Consider the following 17,742-nt stretch of genomic DNA (forward strand, 5'->3'; position numbering starts at 1 on the left):
TGGTTCTAAATAACTACAGTTTGCCAGCGGAAGTCGCATGGAAGAAACAGAAAAGGTAAAATTTCAAGCTTGTCAATAAACCCGGTTAATAGAGCTCAGAATTTATCCCTGAGGCCTAAACGTGCAGGCAACTACACTGCACAGAGGAACTGAAAAGAGTTTAAGTGCCCTATATATATATATATATATTTATACACACTCATCTTACATAACTCTCTTCTAAGTGTTCTATTTTACTCCCTGAAGGATTTGGTAATCTTTTTTCTTCACATGCATTTCCTCTTCTTTGTAAAGATTTGATGAATTGGTCAGGGAACAGAATGCTGCAAGGTGACTTAGGCAGCTGTTCATACAGCTTGAGTTTTGACTATTCAGGGGATGTTCACTCGGTCAGTAATTTGCATAAGAAACCTGTGGATATGAATACGTCTATAAAATTGTTCATTCAGCCAACATGAATAATGGTTTGCCTCAAAATACAAACGGATGGAAATCAGTTCTGCGTAAAGCCCGAGCTTTAGAAAAAGGCTTAGGGTCAGATTCGAATAGTGCGTAAGCCTCATATATAGTAAATCTCATCCAGATAAAAATATCCCAGTTGAATCTGACTAATAATATTGCCAAGATCAATGTTATTAAATATTGAGCTTAGTCCTTCACTTGGATGAAGATGGGAGCTGTGTTTGATGATTTACTGTTTCATGGGTGCTAGAAAGAACAGGAAGGTCAAGGGGCAGCTTCTTTCTCTCTTACAAACTTCATAGTCTCCAGTCAGATCGTACTTAACTTCAACAAATAATGATCTGGAAATCACAATAAAGAAACTATCTTTGTGTCCAGCAGAAGGGAATTGTTAATAATATACATATGTAATACACTGCATAGCTCCTACAGAGGAAGATTTCCCTGAAGTCAACCTGTAACTGGAGTTTGAGATTGAAAACCTATTTGTGCATGTTGTTTACTTCATAAGTAAACAATTAATTCATCAAAGTGCCTTTTAAGCCCTGTGGCTCATAGATACAGGAAGCAGACACTTTTTCAACACCTGTCTCATAAATTCTGTTGTACCACAGTCACACATAACAAAAATAATAAAATTTGTGATACTAGGTCTTCTACGTTTCAGTGGTATCACCACTCATAAACCCAAGGAAGGTCTCAGAAGTACTCAAAATTTTCTTTTTTTTTTTTTAGTCCATGTTTTCTTCTTGTTTGTGGTAGTGTTTAAAAAAAAAAAAAAAAAAAAAAAAAAAGCAGCTCATAGAGAAGACCTGTAACTTCTGAAACGAATCCAAACTGCTATTCTGTGGAAATACAGAGATTTAAGCTTGACGTGGTACTGGATTGTGATCACAGAGTAGTAACATTTTAAAAGGGCAAAATATAACCTGAAAATAAATGCATACAAGCAGGTAGAAGATTTCTCTATCAGACCAGGGTTTCTTCTCTTGCCCCAGTGGCTTGTACAAGTGATATTCCACAGCCTAGAACATGCCAGTACAAGTTATTCCCTGGTCAATGGCCTCTCACCATGACATCATTTATCAATGATTATGATTTTTGTTTCATGTATTTCATTTTAAACTTTTCCATTTTTCTGTTGAAACAACAGAAATACCTTGTGGGCCAAGACTGTAAAAAGCATACTGAAATTTGAGATTTAAAATTTTTCATCTGAAAGCATTGGTTTTTTACCTATCATACCCAAAAGCCGGGATTTCACTCCCAAGAAGCAATTTAAGAAACAGCAGCTGCAACATGTATGGCATTCCTTATGATTCTTTACACCAAGATGAAACAAAGTATTTACTTCAACAATTTCAATTCAGTTAAGAATTTAGCTGAGCTTTTTATTTTTAAAGGGCATCTTTAAAGGATGCATATATTTTTTGAAGGGTGCATAACATTAGACACAGTCACTGACTGAAATGCAAACTTTATTCTTTTACCTTTTAAAACTTAGTGCAGTGATGGTCATATTTTGCTTCGTTCAAAGAACTCACAAATTTAAAAAAAAAAACTACCAGGCACATATGAATAATTCAATACTATCATATAATTTTGGATCACATACTAAAAAACTAAACAATCACACCAAGTGATTTGATATTCTTTGCTCAATGGTAGTACTATGTATGCGTGCAGAGTTACACTGTATTGTAATTGTGAAATGCGTTCGTGGCTTTGCATTTTAGCCACAATCTTTCATTGGAGTTGGACTAGTTGATCTCTAGAGGTCCCTTCCAATTCTAAAAATTCTGTGATTCTGTGATTTCAACTGCTGATTCTCCTGGTGAGTTTTGTGATGTCTCTTCCTGGACCCTGAGGTAAAAATTTCCCAGACCAAGAATTCTCCAGTTGAGAAATGCGATGATGAACTCTTACTTGAACTCTCCCACCTAAATTCTAAATTTTCACTGAATAATCTTGCTTAACCCCTGCATTTTTGTAGGGAATGAATATGATACCACACAATGAACGGAGGATAAGTGGAATTGCATCATAATGCTGTTACAACCTTGATGTTGCTCCATTGCCCTTTCGGTGTCTTCGGTCTGGCAGAGGTTATGGTCAGTCAGTCTGAATAATGATATGATGGCTGGAGTGAGCTGTTCATTCGAAGACCACTTCTAATAATACATCTCTGCTCACAGGACTTAAGTTATACTTCTAGTCTGAATAGTTATGTCGTAGGACCATCAAACCTTGCCTTTCTAACTTCTCTGGTGGAAGAGGAGATGCATCTGCTTTTGTAGGCCTTATTTTAAACTTTTTTGTTCCCATCTCAGGGAAACAAAAGGTAGTATATATGATTTTAAAAGGTGTCTAAAAATTAAAAAAAAAAAAAAAGTTATTTTAATCTAATTATTTAGAGGATATTTCGCTGGATGTGTCACAAAATGCAGGGTCCCTGTGAGCAACTTCACATCCATTATTCTTCAGTGATTTACCTGCCATGGAAGAGATGATAAGTTCACACAGAGATGGTGAGAAGTAAAAGCTATAAACTCTAAATGAAAACTTTGTAAGGCATAAAAAAAGATCCTTTTTCAATCAGTGAGCCTGTCTCATGAAGGTTGACTTTTATATGATGGATGAACGTGGACCACTACTCTTTACTTTAGTATACCCATGTCAGACTACTTCATACAGAGCAGTTTTCTTGATCAGTCCACCTTATGGAGATAGATGTCTCCCCTTCTGGTTAGCAGTCTATATTTTGGTGCCAAACTGTGCAAGTTCTAATCCCAATATCTGAAGTAAGGAGTTACCTGGTGACTGAAGCGTGAAATAAAGTGCCACAAACATCTCATCTTGGTAAATATTTTTTCTTTATTGAATATTTTCTTGTTTATTTATTGAATTTGGAGTTGAAGGGAAAAAGTGAGATCAATCATTTTCAGTGCTGGAATTTTTTTAGAAAAAATCCCTTTTTTTCAATCCAGCATCCATAAAACATTTTCCTTTTTCAGTAGAAAACTGGAAATTATGAATGAAAGCATTGATAAGAATTTGGATTGTGAAATTGGGGATGGTCCTGTGATTCTCAATCCATTGTGTCTACCCATTGCCCAGTCTTTGTCATCAGGTGGAATGAATGGTGCTATTGCATCTGTGCTGCACCGTCTTTGCAAGAATTTAATTCTGTGGCTCAGGAACATGCTCAGTTTATAAAAAATATTTTGGCAATACTTAGCAGTCAAATTCTGACAAATTATAACTACAGGGGAAAAAGAAAGGACTATGAGGACAGAGACAGATACTTTGCTGAACTCACAGATGCTATAGTTATCACATGGAATACCTTTGTTTTAAGTCCTAGGGGCACCATTCCTCCCAACTAGGTCTGGATTATGGAATCTGCCTGCAGCCAAATGAAAGCTTACTTGTAAGTCTGCAGATGCTGTGTGGCCACAGACTTTACAGTTAGCATGTATCATTAAAAAAACCCAAAAAGCCTGTTGGCATGAAGCTGAGTTGCTATGCATTTTGCCATCTCTAGCGTTGTACAAAACTTTGATTTACTTCCAAAAACACTGTTGCAACTTTTTTTTCCTCAAAAAGTTATCCTTCTGAATATGTGCAACATTTAAACAAATGAAGAATGCAGATATGTTAAAAAAAGAAAAAAATATATTTCTATTAGTAACGTATTTTCTGCTCTACCCTCTCTGAGACCTTTGTTGGACTGTTGAACTGGATTAGGTGACAACCTGGAAATTTCAGTTACATAATGAGTGCAGCACAACAAATTGCTGAGGGTCACCGGGAAAATATTTCTTATTTTTTCAAGTGGTGGGTTTAATCTCAAATACTCTTAAGAAGGAATCTGCTAGAACCATCACTAGTTACTGAACCATTTTTCGATTTGTTAACATCCCTACAAGAGTTCAAAGAGAAGGTCAAATACACAGTAACTACAAGTACCTGTAATTTTTGTGAGAGTGATGCACGAAGAGGTACACTTAAGGAAAGAAAGGAAAAAGAAGTCTGGAGCTGAGCAGGAAATATTTGTTTCTGTCCTAGGGGCATTTTTGAAATTTTGAATGTTATTTTCTGTCAGGAATTGGAGCAAAAAGTCAATAGCTCAATTTTCTTTTTTGAATCCTAGAATCAGAAAAATTGATGAGGGTCAAACACTCTCTACATATTATATGTATATTTGTGTGTGTGTGTGCACACGCATACATATGTACTACATTATTTTCCTCTGGTTGCAACAAGACCTTGCCACCACCGCAGGCTCCTGAATAGAGAGCCATGAAGCAAAGGCAAGGAAGAAAGGGGCAGGATGATGAGGCAGAGCTGCTGTGAGAGGAAAGAGGATGCTTTAGGTCTAGGAGGGTGGTCTCAGATGCTGTCTATAGGCAGTGGAGGTCTGGGTCCTTTTGAGAGCAGCTTGCTGTAGGAATCTGACCTGATTTTGGGTATATGACCCGAAAGTTCCCTTCTGATCCCCTCTTGTGTATCAGAGGGACAGTTGTCTTATTAAATAATAATTATTTGGTGAAAGAAAGTCTGTAATCCCTCAGCTTTCTTTAATACTACAATAATATTAAAACTATACCTTGGCAAAAGACATTTAAGTGTATGTGGCAGAATTAGTGAAAAGGATTGATTTGATACAAAACAGCACTAAAAAGAATCCAAAATAAAATATATATTATTTCATATGAACTTGCTATTGCTAATGTATCTATCATAGTTTATTAGAGGCATTTTGATGATTATCCACTGAGGAAGAATCCGGGTATGCCAAACAAGGTAGGCAAGCTCCATGTTCAAGACAAAAGAATTGGCACTGTTGGGAAAAGTTGAGACATGGCGTGAAGTAATAAAATAACAAGTTAGTGCTGTGGTTTAACCCCAGCTGGCAACTAGGACCACGCAGCCATTCGCTCGCTCCCCCACAGTGGGGTGGGGGAGAGATTCAGAAGGGCAAAAGTGAGAAAACTCATGGGTTGAGATAAAGGTAGTTTAATAAGAAAAGCAAAAGTTGTGCAGGCAAGCAAAGGAAAACAAGGAATTCATCCCCTGCTTCCCATGGGCAGGCGGGTGTTCAGCCACCTCCAGGAAAGTCGGGCTCCATCGCACGTAATGGTTAGTCGGGAAGATAAATGCCATAACTCCGAATGTCCCCCCTTCCTTCTTCTTCCCCCAGCTTTAGATTGCTGAGCACAACATCACATTGCATGGAATATCCCTGTGGTCAGTTGGGGTCAGCTGTCCCGGCTGTGTCCCCTCCCAACCCCTTGTGCCCCCCAGCCCATCGCTGGTGGGGCAGGGTGAGGGGCAGAAAAGGCCTTGACACTGTGTAAGCACTGCTCAGCACTAACTAAATATCCCAGTGTTATCAACATTGCTTTCAGCACAAATTCAAAATACAGCCCCATACTAGCTACTAGGAAGAAAATTAACTATCCCAGACAAAACCAGCACAGCTATCATGAAAATGTGTTACGGCATGAAGTCAAAGATTTCCCAGAGATCTGATCTTAAAGGAGCTCCAAAAATAAAAGATTGAACTTTTCAGAATTACCCAATATGCAATCCTTATTGTTCTTGGAATTATCAACCAAGAAGCTCACTACTATGACATAATTAAAGAACCGATAGAGGAACATATTTTCCAGGAGCAAGACTGCTTGATAAAATGCAAGTCTAATAAATAGAAGAGGAAAGCATCAACAGCCGCAGTGAAATTCCAAAAGTTCAGTGGGTCCTGTGAAACAAAATGTTCTTGCTTCAAGCCTAGGGGAAGAAAAGATCTATCATCTTGATAACCATGCCTATGCCTGGTGGCATTTCCAGGAAATGATACAGCTTGAAGAGAAACTACTTCAACACTTATCCATCATTTTGTTAAAAGCCAAAATTTCCATATCCTTTTTTTTCTTACCTTTCTCCCTCCCATTTTTCTCCTCTTCTATGTTTCCTCTGCATTTTTTCACATTCAGTTATTTCTCATTGTTTCTCTCTCTCTCTTTTCTTCTTTCTATTTCTATCTCTGTTGTGGTTCACGAAACCAATAACAATTTATTGTCATTTAGACAATCATTCTATCACCCGATGACCCCTCCCCACCTGGGAAAGGGAATCGGGAAAGAACAAGGAAACCTGGGAGCTGAAGTGTGAACAGATTCAATAAAGTAAGATCAGATAATTAACATTAATAGCACTAAAGAACCAATATTGATCCCAATACCAATACAGAATATGCCCATTCTATCAGCGGAAGCTGTGCACTCCCAGCAGTGGACAGCAAATGTGGGACACTGCAAATGCTGCGGCTTCGGGAGGAAAGGAAGGGCTCAGGGGTCTGGCACTGGGGCAAGAAGTTCTCAGGATGGCAGCCATCAAGGGAGATAAAAAACTCCTCAGCAAACTTTCTAATTTATAGTGAGTGTGAAGTTCATGGTACGAAATAATGCTGTTGGCCAGTTTGGGTGAAGTGCCCGGGTCTCGCTCATCCTCATCCCTGCACCTGGCGAGCTCAAAAACACTGAGACCTTGAAACCCACACACCGTAGCTGGCTATAAAGTAAATATTTTCACAAATTCAGACACTAGAGTCTTCTAAAAGTGCACTTTTCCCAAGTACTAGAAGAAAAATTAGTTCTGTGTCTCTCAAACCAGGACAATCTCTTTAGAATAAGTCGTACAAAGACAGATATTACCCGATTAATAACTCCACACACATTACTTTGTCTGATACAGACTGGAATGAGAATACTGTTCAAGTACTATAAAGGTTTAACATAAACTCTGTAATGGTTTTGCACACTTTTTTTTTTTTTTTTTAAGGGGACTTTAACTATATTTTATGTATGTACACATTTCAACATGCTTACATATATTTATTTATTAAAAAAATATTTTTTTTTTTCAGGCTGCTAATTCCTCAGATCATGAGGCAAATCTAGTAATCCCTCAATTAGCAATAGAATTAATCAGGTTAACTTTATGAAAAGAAAAATAAACTCATGGTTTTCTAAATTGAAGTACAAGCCATAAGTTAATTTTGGGTTTGTTTAAATACCTCGGTTTTATACTGGTTTTGTTATGAGTTTTTCTCTTTTGCTCTTTGGAGAAAAAGTCTTGCTCATCAACAAAATAAGACAAGCTAAATACTGTTTAAACTCCCAGGAGATGAGATTTTTTTCCAAGTCTCTTAATTATCCAGACATTCTTGCAGCCATGAATGCAGTTCTTAAGCCAAACAAAAGTCTAGAATCAAAATAGCATGAGAACTGTACAGTCTCTTTTAGCATTGGTTGATGGTCTTTTCAAGCTTCATACTTTGTGAAGATTAGGAGCATACCGCCTGACTTACAGGCCAATTTTAATGGCCTGTTTTGCAGGTATCAAGACTTGTTATTTAACCATTCAGTTCCTCACATCACTAAAGGAACCTACAAGTTTCTCACCAAAAAAAAAAAAAAGAACATTTTTGTCTCTCCCGGTGTCTGCCAGTCTGATTATCCAGTTATTGAACATGCCTTAGTTTTCGCTTGCTTTTTAGTAATAAAGCTCAAAGAGTTATTGAATGAAGAAGAAACACAAGGAGGAAGGGGATCATTTTCCTTCTTCGCAAAAATTTTAATATCTGATCAACAAAAGACAGGCCTTAAAATCGCCTAATGTTATTACCTCCAGCAATATTTATCTTAGTTTGAATGAAATCTCCAAAGCTTCAACGATTTCTTGAAATTTAGTATGATGAATTTGTAAAAGTGTGTTTGCATGTGGAAAAAGAGGGTTGCAGGCAAAGGGGAGATATTCAATAAAATGCCGTCTAAATATTTTAAGACTTGCTTTTATATTCTCTAAAATATACTGCTAAAATTCAATAACAAGAAAATAAGGTGTATTTACATTAACAGATTCACCCTTTCAAACCTAATCTAAATCAGGATGATTCTCCATAGGATTTTCTTTTGTTGTTTTTTTTTTTTTGTCTATTTACTGAGGAGCTAGCACAGCTAACTTAGACTTGGCAGCTAACTTTTAGATCAATATGTCTAGTAATATCAGGCAAAAATTTCTCATGGAAATCAGTAAGAGTCTCTCTACTGAATGGAATGTGGGTTTTGCTACATAAGAATAAAGGAAAATTAAGTATTCCTCTTCCTTTAATGCTGTCAGGAGCTTAGATGAGAGGATTTGTCCCCTGAGAAGCTCTGCTTGAATCTGTAAGTACTCCACTGTGATCTGAGAGTATCTCACCACTTTGTATAACATGACATGAGCCTCTGATGGCATAAAATACTGAAAAACACCCCTCACCTTCCACGGAGAAACACAACACATTTAAAATAAATTAAGTGTGGGTTGAGCACTCTGCCAAGAGACAACATCCCTAATTGGCAGCTGCTGTTACAGCAGAGAAGGTTGATTAGAGATGAGAGAGTAGTAATTCTCCACAGAAAGGAACTGTCTGATATTATTAAAAATTACCTGCTTGTCACAGATGTTCACCGGGCTTATTTTTAGCATGAGTTTGAGTTTGAAAGACTGGAATCCAAATTTATCATTACTCAACACACAAAGAATGTTTTTGGCAGACATTCGTACACTATCAGCAGAAAATGAACTAAAATGCTTGACAAGTTGTAAAAATTCAGAGTAATACATGAGGGTGTTTGTAAGAGCAGCTTTTCTCCCAGTATTTTCTGGTGGAGATGGCATTAGCATGCCATAACACTGGAGGGAAAAGGGAAAATTCTCAGGCAAGAATAAGAAGAAAAGGGATAAGGTATAAAAGAAGAAACAGATATAGTGAAACAAAAAACTATCTTTGATAGTAAAAAGAACACTCAGAAGAAGTTTGCAAAAAGCATTTAGAACCGAATATACATTCATTTGTATTGTACTTCAGGAAAGTCAACATTACTTTTTAATTAAGTTAATATTCATCGCTAATGGCAGCAGGGCCTGTCTCTCTTCCTCCTATTGCCATACTTATTCTTTTTACAAGTTGATCTTTTCTTAGCTTGGCTTGGAAGGCAACACCCCAACAATGTCACTATTTAAAAAATAATGCAAAGAAATCTTCCCTAATGGCCGTTGGCCATAAGTCTAAGACTTGTGTGACTCTGGGCACCTGTTGCCTGTAGTGAAGGCACTGCATAATGCGCAAGCGTTCTCTTTCACTGCATGATGTCAGAATGTAAAAAGAAAAATAGTGGGATTTAGAAAGTCTAAGTATAAACAAAAGGCAATAAAATGGAAATTGAAGGATATCAAAGGATAACAATGGTATTTTAAAGGCTGTGACACAGCTTTGCTGCAAAAATAGGAGTAAAGAAGAAATACTCTAAAATATTTTCATATGGAACTTATCTTGCATGTGAACATTATCATCTGATGAGCTGTCAAAGTGCTAGACTATAGACACTTTTCTGTTCCTCTTCAGTGCCTATTTAAAAGCTTCAAACATTTTGAACGGAGGCCTCTCGCAACGCTTCAGACTCCTGATGCTGACTAGTGCTGAAGCACCTTTTTCTTCTTCATATACCAGCTGCATCTGCTACTCCATCTGCATTCCTCTCAACTTGCAGAGATGAGGAGATTACTAACAGTAAAGCAAAAAAGTTTCTTTAAGCAGCTTAGCTTATTCTGTACCCCATGAAAAACACAAATGCCTACGAATGACAAGTTTCAGATGAGTATCTGGGTAGTCAGAAAAGTCCTCATAAAGAACAGAATAAACCAGAGGTTGGTACTTAGTATCAGATTTTTTTTTAAGTGCCACAGCCTACTTAGTCCCATGTAAGAAATATTTAGCTTTTTCAAAGTTATTTTGACATAGTAGGTATAAAAAAAGTCAGAACCCCCACAGGCTTCAAAATCATAGCTCAGCAAGATATACAGAAGGAGTCTTAAGCATTAAAGATGTTTAAGCATGTAGAGCCATATGCGTATTCTAATTACATTGTGTCTACTTCGAGTTACTTTTGATTTATATCAATGCCACTAAGAACAGAAACTAGATCATCGAGGCCATTATCCTTCTCCTTTTGAAGGTGAGAGCAAAATTTGTATTGATTTCAAAAGACATGGATTTTTTTTTTTTTTTTAATATAGCAAGATAGCCAGAAGTGATAAATACAAATTGTTGATATTAACAAACCAATTGTGAAATACAATTTTTCTATACCAAAAAAATATCACTGATTATAGGTTTGGAAAGTCTCACAAGATAAATTTTACTCAGTTCAATATTGTTGCAAAGAACAGTCAATTATAGCTAAGAACACAGTTGTTTCTTTGCACCTGTTAAAATAGTACTGGCAGAGCATAATATTGCAACCATAATAATAGGTGTGTATATTTGACACAGGTAAAAAGATTCATATAAAATAAGATGACAGCTCATGATTCAAGTGTTTTTTTTAAGTATTTCAATATTTTTCAGGTATTTATCACAGCCGTAAATAAGCCCACTGTTATAAAAAGATAAATTATAAGGTAAGTTTGTTTTTTTTTCTTTTCATCTAACATCATAATGAAGAATAAACAAGATAATTAGAGTCCCCAAAGGCTGCCATAACAATATGTCATGAGGGACAAATATGAAGAACACCAAGGATAAGAAGTTTATAAGAATAAGTATGGGATAAATCAGAATTCTACTATTCTCTTGTTTGCATTCTCAGACATTTGGTTTGGATACCCAAGTGAGAACTTATGAAAAACTGTATATTTGGAGAGAGAGTTTTTGCATATTCCTTTTTAGTTTATCTGAGCATTTAATCTACATGCACTTTGCTCTCCATTCAAAATAATGAATTTATATCCCTACCTCACTGTAGATACTTGGTGAAAAAAAATATGCTTCACCTATGTAGTCCTTAGTAAGGGAACATATGCAAAAGGCAGTATTATGAAATGCTGTAGTGGTGAAAATGTAGCAAATTATGGTTCTGAAAAGATCACTAGAAACAACTTGTCTATTTTGCTGAGATTCCAACTTTATCGGTACTTCCATGGTCTGTAGCCAGCCAGAGAGCAGCCATGACATGTTTTAGAAAACTGAAAGTTACTTTGTGCTGTAACTTCTCCAGACAATTCCTTTTCTTCCACTTGAGCTCAGGGCAGAAAAAAGAGGAACAGAAAATTGGTGTGATCGGGTAAATTTTTTTTCAATGGCTAACAGCTTTTCCCTAGCGAAAGCCAGTTCTACCACTGACATTCCAGGAGTTTCAACCAAAGTGAAAGGGGAAACAATAGTTGCTAAAGACTCCATTGCAGCTAAATTTCCTCCAACAACTGAGGTCTATCTTGCCTGGTATGATATCAAATTGTGTAATGTCTATGTTTTATTTGTGAGCCTGATCAGAAGCTATAAACTTAAATGGCTTCTTCTGTTTTTCAAGGATGATTCTGACCGTTACATATTATATCCTATATAGTAAATGTAGCTGTATAAATATATTAAAAGATATATATAAGCTATGCATATATTATATACCATATATATTCTATTCTATACATATTTTATACTATGTATACTGTACACTGTGTATTATATACTATAATTACATACCACTTCATACTCTATATAATTATTTACTATTTGTTATACATTATAATTTTTTATATATTAAATCCTATAGTACATCTGTAGGGTTTCCTGAGTTCATGTAGTATAGCACAAGATTATTGAAAAGGATAAACAGTGGTCTTATTCAGGACACTATAAGAGGCAGACCTGATTTACTGGAGCATTCGGATTTTTAATTTTTAATTTTAATTCTGGACTCTGTGTTTCCGTTGGAGGCACACCTTCTTTGCTCTTTTTCCATATCTCGAGCACCTAACATAAAGCAGTCATCCAATTGGTATTTGCATTCATACATGAAAGAATGAGCTATCAGGAAGCCCGAATACTTGTTTAATGATGATTCTGATTCAAATTAATATGTTACTAGAAAATTTTAAGGACTTTTAAAAAAATATCTGAAAGTATTTTTACTAGATTTCTAATAAATGCAGTATTGAATTATTTTGGTTAAACATTTAATATTGCAGAAGAGACAAGTGTAACATATACAAAGCATTTACAGGAGTTTGGAGTCTAAGTTCTAGTTTTAAAAGCAATTTTAAAAAGTACAAGCCTGAATCCTGTTTGCTTTCAACAAGATTTAGACTCTTAAACTTCATGGTACTCTTCAAAATTTTATCAAAATTCTAAGGACCGAATAATACAAAACACATAAGTAGTAAAAAACCATCCTATGCTGGTCAAAGTATACTTCTAGTTGGTTTTATTCACGTTTTCCCACAGGTAAAAAATAATCCTGGAGTGACTGACTATGGAAACAAATACAATCTCATGAAATTTTTCTAATTAGATGAACAGAAAAGAAAAGATATAGGAAATAGGTAAGATAAAAAGCTACTGTGGAAAAAAATAATATATGTTCCTTATGTTATGCATCTATTCTCTTTTCCTTGTATTTGTCTTCCTTTTTTTTTGAAAAAAAAAAAAAAGAGTATATACTATTTTTGTGCAACTCATGATGAAGTTATGCCTTGTGATTTGAAGAGACATAGACAATTGCACTTTTTGGAGCTGGATAGTTATATTATGGTGCCAGAAATTATTTCTGAAAGACTAAAAATAAGTAACCTGCAGATTGACCTCAAACACTGTGTCTGCTGTACTGAACTTAATTATGTATATCTTATAGACATGGGATCAACCAGCTGAATAGTGCCAGAAGGAAGGAGAAACATCTTTCAAGTGGCTCACTTCTGTTATTCAAGGAAAGGTGCTCTACATTTTTTGCTGAAAATACAGTGTGTAAGCAACCTTGGCAAAGGAAATCTTAATGACAGGAATATTCAATGGTGACTTATGGCCTGTGCCAAAGTTAGAGGCTTGGTCTCTACGAGGATACCAAACTAGGAAAATTACAGATGGGATAATCATGAATACAGAGAAGAGACAGCAATAAAGAAATCCCATATGCAGAAAGCTGTCTCTGGGTACTGTCAGGAAGAATATTTTTTTGTGTCATTTGTCATATGCTGTCTATTTGTTGAGGCTTAAAGTAAGAGGAATGTTTATCTCATTGTGAATAAATGTACTAGCTTTCATTAATTTTACAAATCATCTTAGGCCACAATTGATCTCTGAGATGTAAATTCATTCCTCAGAACTCCAGAACTTAATTCAAGGTCCAGTCATAGGTTCTAAGTTCGTCCTTCTATCTCGCTAAAACAGTGCTTCAGCCATTTACAAAGTCTTCTGAGTTAACCTTGGAGTATGAGAAAGAGAATGAAGAGAGGTTGAGTGCTGTATCATGAGGAGGGTGGGGAGAGGAATATTCTTGTAAAAAGTATATCTGCCAGAAACAGGTCCCACAGAATGACAGGAATCCTTTTGTATTGAACACAAACATCACAAAGATAACGGTTATACTAAAGGCATCACTGATTTTATTCCTTGGCAATGAAAAATATCACAGTAAAGAAAAACCTAGGAATATTTGACTGGAGGAGTTCAATACTCTCCACCCAGTTCCATTAGTTCCTGTTTCTCCATTCTGGAAAAGTGGACAAGAATATTTGTGCAGTGAAACACAGATGTTTGGCTCAGCTCCATGAGTAAATCCATATTCTGTTGTACCAAGACTACACCTCCTTAATGAAAGCACAGATCTTAGTATTACTAAAGGATTCTCTGCCCTTCTTTTACAATTACTAACCATTATTTTATGAGCATGTAATGGACCTAAAGTACTTCTAAACGTGTTGAAACCAGAGACTTAGGCTTAACGATGTCATTCTGCTTTGTGAAAACTGGGTGCAACAGGTTCAGATTATTTTAAATTAAATATATATTTATATATGAAGGATGTGTCAGACTCAGCCATGTTAAAATAATCTAATTCTTTAGTTAATTTGATTTTCTCACTATTTTAACTAGGCTACTGATTCAAAATTTGTCAGTGTCAAATTTTTTCAGAGCTCTTGCAAGTCTGATGAGCTTGCCTCACTAACAAAAGCTCAGTAATCGGGCTTAAATTTGAAAGTAAGTATTCCACATACTGCTTCTTATGCCACAGATGTGCAATTTTCATTAGCTTTAATAGAATTCATTTCTGCCCACCCAGAGAACAATCTACTGCAACGTGTCAGTTAATTTTAGAGAGGGTATTTTAGGCTATGTGATGACATGGTTATATAGGACTAACATGAAAATGATTTCAAAGTTTTTCCTTTAAGTGTGAGAGTTTAAATTTACATTTACACTACATAGATAAAGCCCAGAATGGGGAATTTCAGAAAAATAAGACAGCTAATGCAAAATACTGCAACATAGACCTGAAAAAAAAGTTTGTAAATTATTACGAATCCACACTTTAAAACAAAAGGTAGAAAAATCATTAGGCTAACTGAGAGCACACAGTGGTAAGTGTTTACGTATGTTGACTACTTGACTCATGTATAGGAGTCCTACAATATTCAGCAGGTGTAATTTCACCAAGTGATTTTTGCATCTAACTCTAAAAACCCTGTTGCAGATTACTCCTATCTCAGGTCCATGAGGATAAATCTGTCTTTGGGATTCAGAGACACAAACAGTGTCTTTCCAAAGCTGAAAAGAGTTTTGCCTTCCACCATGCTGCTATTTTCCAAAACTCTGGAGAATCGCTTTTCCAGCTACAGCTTTGAGTTTCCAAAGGAATCAGAAATCAAAGTCTAATCATTATTTCTGAAAGAAATATTAGGGTTATTCTGGCTGCTTACATCATCATATTGGTCATCCTTGTGCCCAACAGGTAGAATCTCCTGATTGAAGTAGCAATACTGTAGAAAGCGGTATGGGTAGTGGTAGTCAGAACAGGGAATTACATTTGGCTTTTGTTTTTTCAATCCCCGGCTGTATTTCTATGACATTCATGTCAAAATGTGATTGTAGAAACCCATGTTCCCTATAAGTACCTAGTATCTAATGTACACGCTGGTAAGCGACTAGGTAATTTAAGTGCATGCAAAGCTGAATAAGGTGATGAAAGAACCAAAAACTTGTGTTGGAAGTCAAGCTCCACTGAAATAATTACATAAAATCTCTGGAAATCAGGGACTATTTGGCTGCTCTTCCATAGCAACCTCCAGCAGTTTAAGATTGCTGCAATATTGTTAGACTCTAAAGGATGGGGGAAGGACAGTCGAACTTTCTTAATATATTTAGAAAAAAATAATCACTCTCTTGTTTCAGTGAAACCTTCTATTGTACTATTTTGGTAGAGAGATATATTTTTATATAATGCTTCAGGATTTTACTTCAGAAAGCATAAGTGAAGCTGATGTGCCTCTTTCATACAATAAAGGAAATAAAATACAGATTGCCTCTTAAACTTATACCTAAACTTATAGTACTCCTGAATGGAATTCTATTTAGTCATTTACCATCATGATTATTAACAGGTTCCAACTATGTGTTTTGCACTGAAATGAAAAATAAATATCGAAAGTACTACATTATTAATACCTGTCACTTTTAGGTTACAGGTAAAAAACAAGGCAAGAATATTTATGTGGGTGAAACGACTTAAAATACTGTTCACATGCACAATAGCAGCTCATTATGTAGTGCAGCCTGCAGACTGAAAAACAGCAACTGCACAAAAATGCCCCTTTGAAAACCAAATGGATTAGAATATCTTTGCTTCTAAAAAGCAATATTCACTATTATTTTGCATAAGCTTTGGTTAGGTGGGTTAACATGCTCAGTCTTCTTTGAATGCGTGAAAAGAGTTATTTTCTGGTAGTAGGACTTTAATATCTTTTTGTAAAAATATATTTATTTTTTCAAAACATTAAGGAACTAACAAGACCAAACTTTTAAGAAAATATTGTCGCTGTAAAATCCTAAGGTAGCTACAAACCCAGATGTGTTTCATTTACACTTAGAGATGAAGGATGAAATTCATCCACTGAGAAGACCTAAAAAAGCTCGAATACCAGTTGATTTCAAGTGAGGCTCAAATCAGGACTAAACACAGCCCCATATAACAGTTAGCCATTATTTTGGCACTCTGCAGAGAGAAAATCGTAACTTTTGTGAACTCATTAAAGTTTCAACCACCATGACTCAGATTTCATTGATTTCACTGAAAGCGGCTGGCTAGGTGTGAAAATGAATCCCTGTTCCTTAAGTTTACTTTTGTTTCTGTTAAAAGCTTTGAAACCTCTACCTCCTTATCTGTAGACCAGCATGGGAAAATTTCCTCCTGAGTAACATCTTTTCCCATTTGTGAACTGACACATTCAGTAATTCTCTGTGCCTTCTTTCCCTGTTTGTTCTTAATTTTCTAATGCCCTGGAAAATAAGGAAACTCAAGTCCTCGAGCTTCTTTCTCACTAATAATTCTGTGCTCCAACTCAATACAAGGTATTTTACTGGCTTCCATCAAAGAAAAATGAAAGCTTCTAACCACTTCCATTTAAGTGCAGTTATTTTAATGCAGAACTTTTCCTCAGTAAGAGGAGCCACAGATGTAGTGGCTTGTAGCTGTCATTACTGTGTCATAGATATATGATTGGATTGCTCTCTTTTAGAAGGGAAATGTAAACTTACCTTTACTTATTTTGAAAACCGTAAAGGAACTTTACCATTATATAAAATCACTTCAACGGAGGTTTATTTTCTTTTGTTTCTCCTAGCCACAATAACACTCTATTTCCTTGCTTCATGTTGCTGCTGTGAGACTCTCTTTCACATTTAATTACTTTAAAACTCTTCATTTATCTTTGGAATGGTATTCAGGGGCATGCTGGATTTACAATAAGTCATTCTTATTCTCCCTATATATAGATTGCTAATGGATATGTATATATTGGGCTTTTAGTCTTCTGTTCAGGACTCTTCTGGCTAGTATCACCAAAATCTGTAGTCAAAATATTGTGCAGCACAAGAAGCATAAAGCATGTTTAGTTTTCACATCCATAGCAGTGTATTACTGGGGAATGAAAGAAAATGGAAGGAGATTTACAATCTCGTGCTTTTATTGCATGACAGAAGTCCCCAGGACAGATGAGAGACTGGAAAATGTAGGCCTGTTTTCTATTTTTGATGGAAACATATACAGCGAGATTTCCTTGGGCTGCCAAGGGAATGATACACAGTTAGAATGTGAACTTCTCCACACTATACCAAAATAAACGTTGTTTTTAAATAGTAAGTAGGATTCCACACCATTTAGTATGTTTATAAATGCGTTT

The sequence above is a fragment of the Charadrius vociferus genome, unplaced genomic scaffold (genome assembly GCF_000708025.1).
Source record: "Charadrius vociferus isolate BGI_N301 unplaced genomic scaffold, ASM70802v2 scaffold514, whole genome shotgun sequence".
In the NCBI taxonomy this organism is placed as follows: domain Eukaryota; kingdom Metazoa; phylum Chordata; class Aves; order Charadriiformes; family Charadriidae; genus Charadrius; species Charadrius vociferus.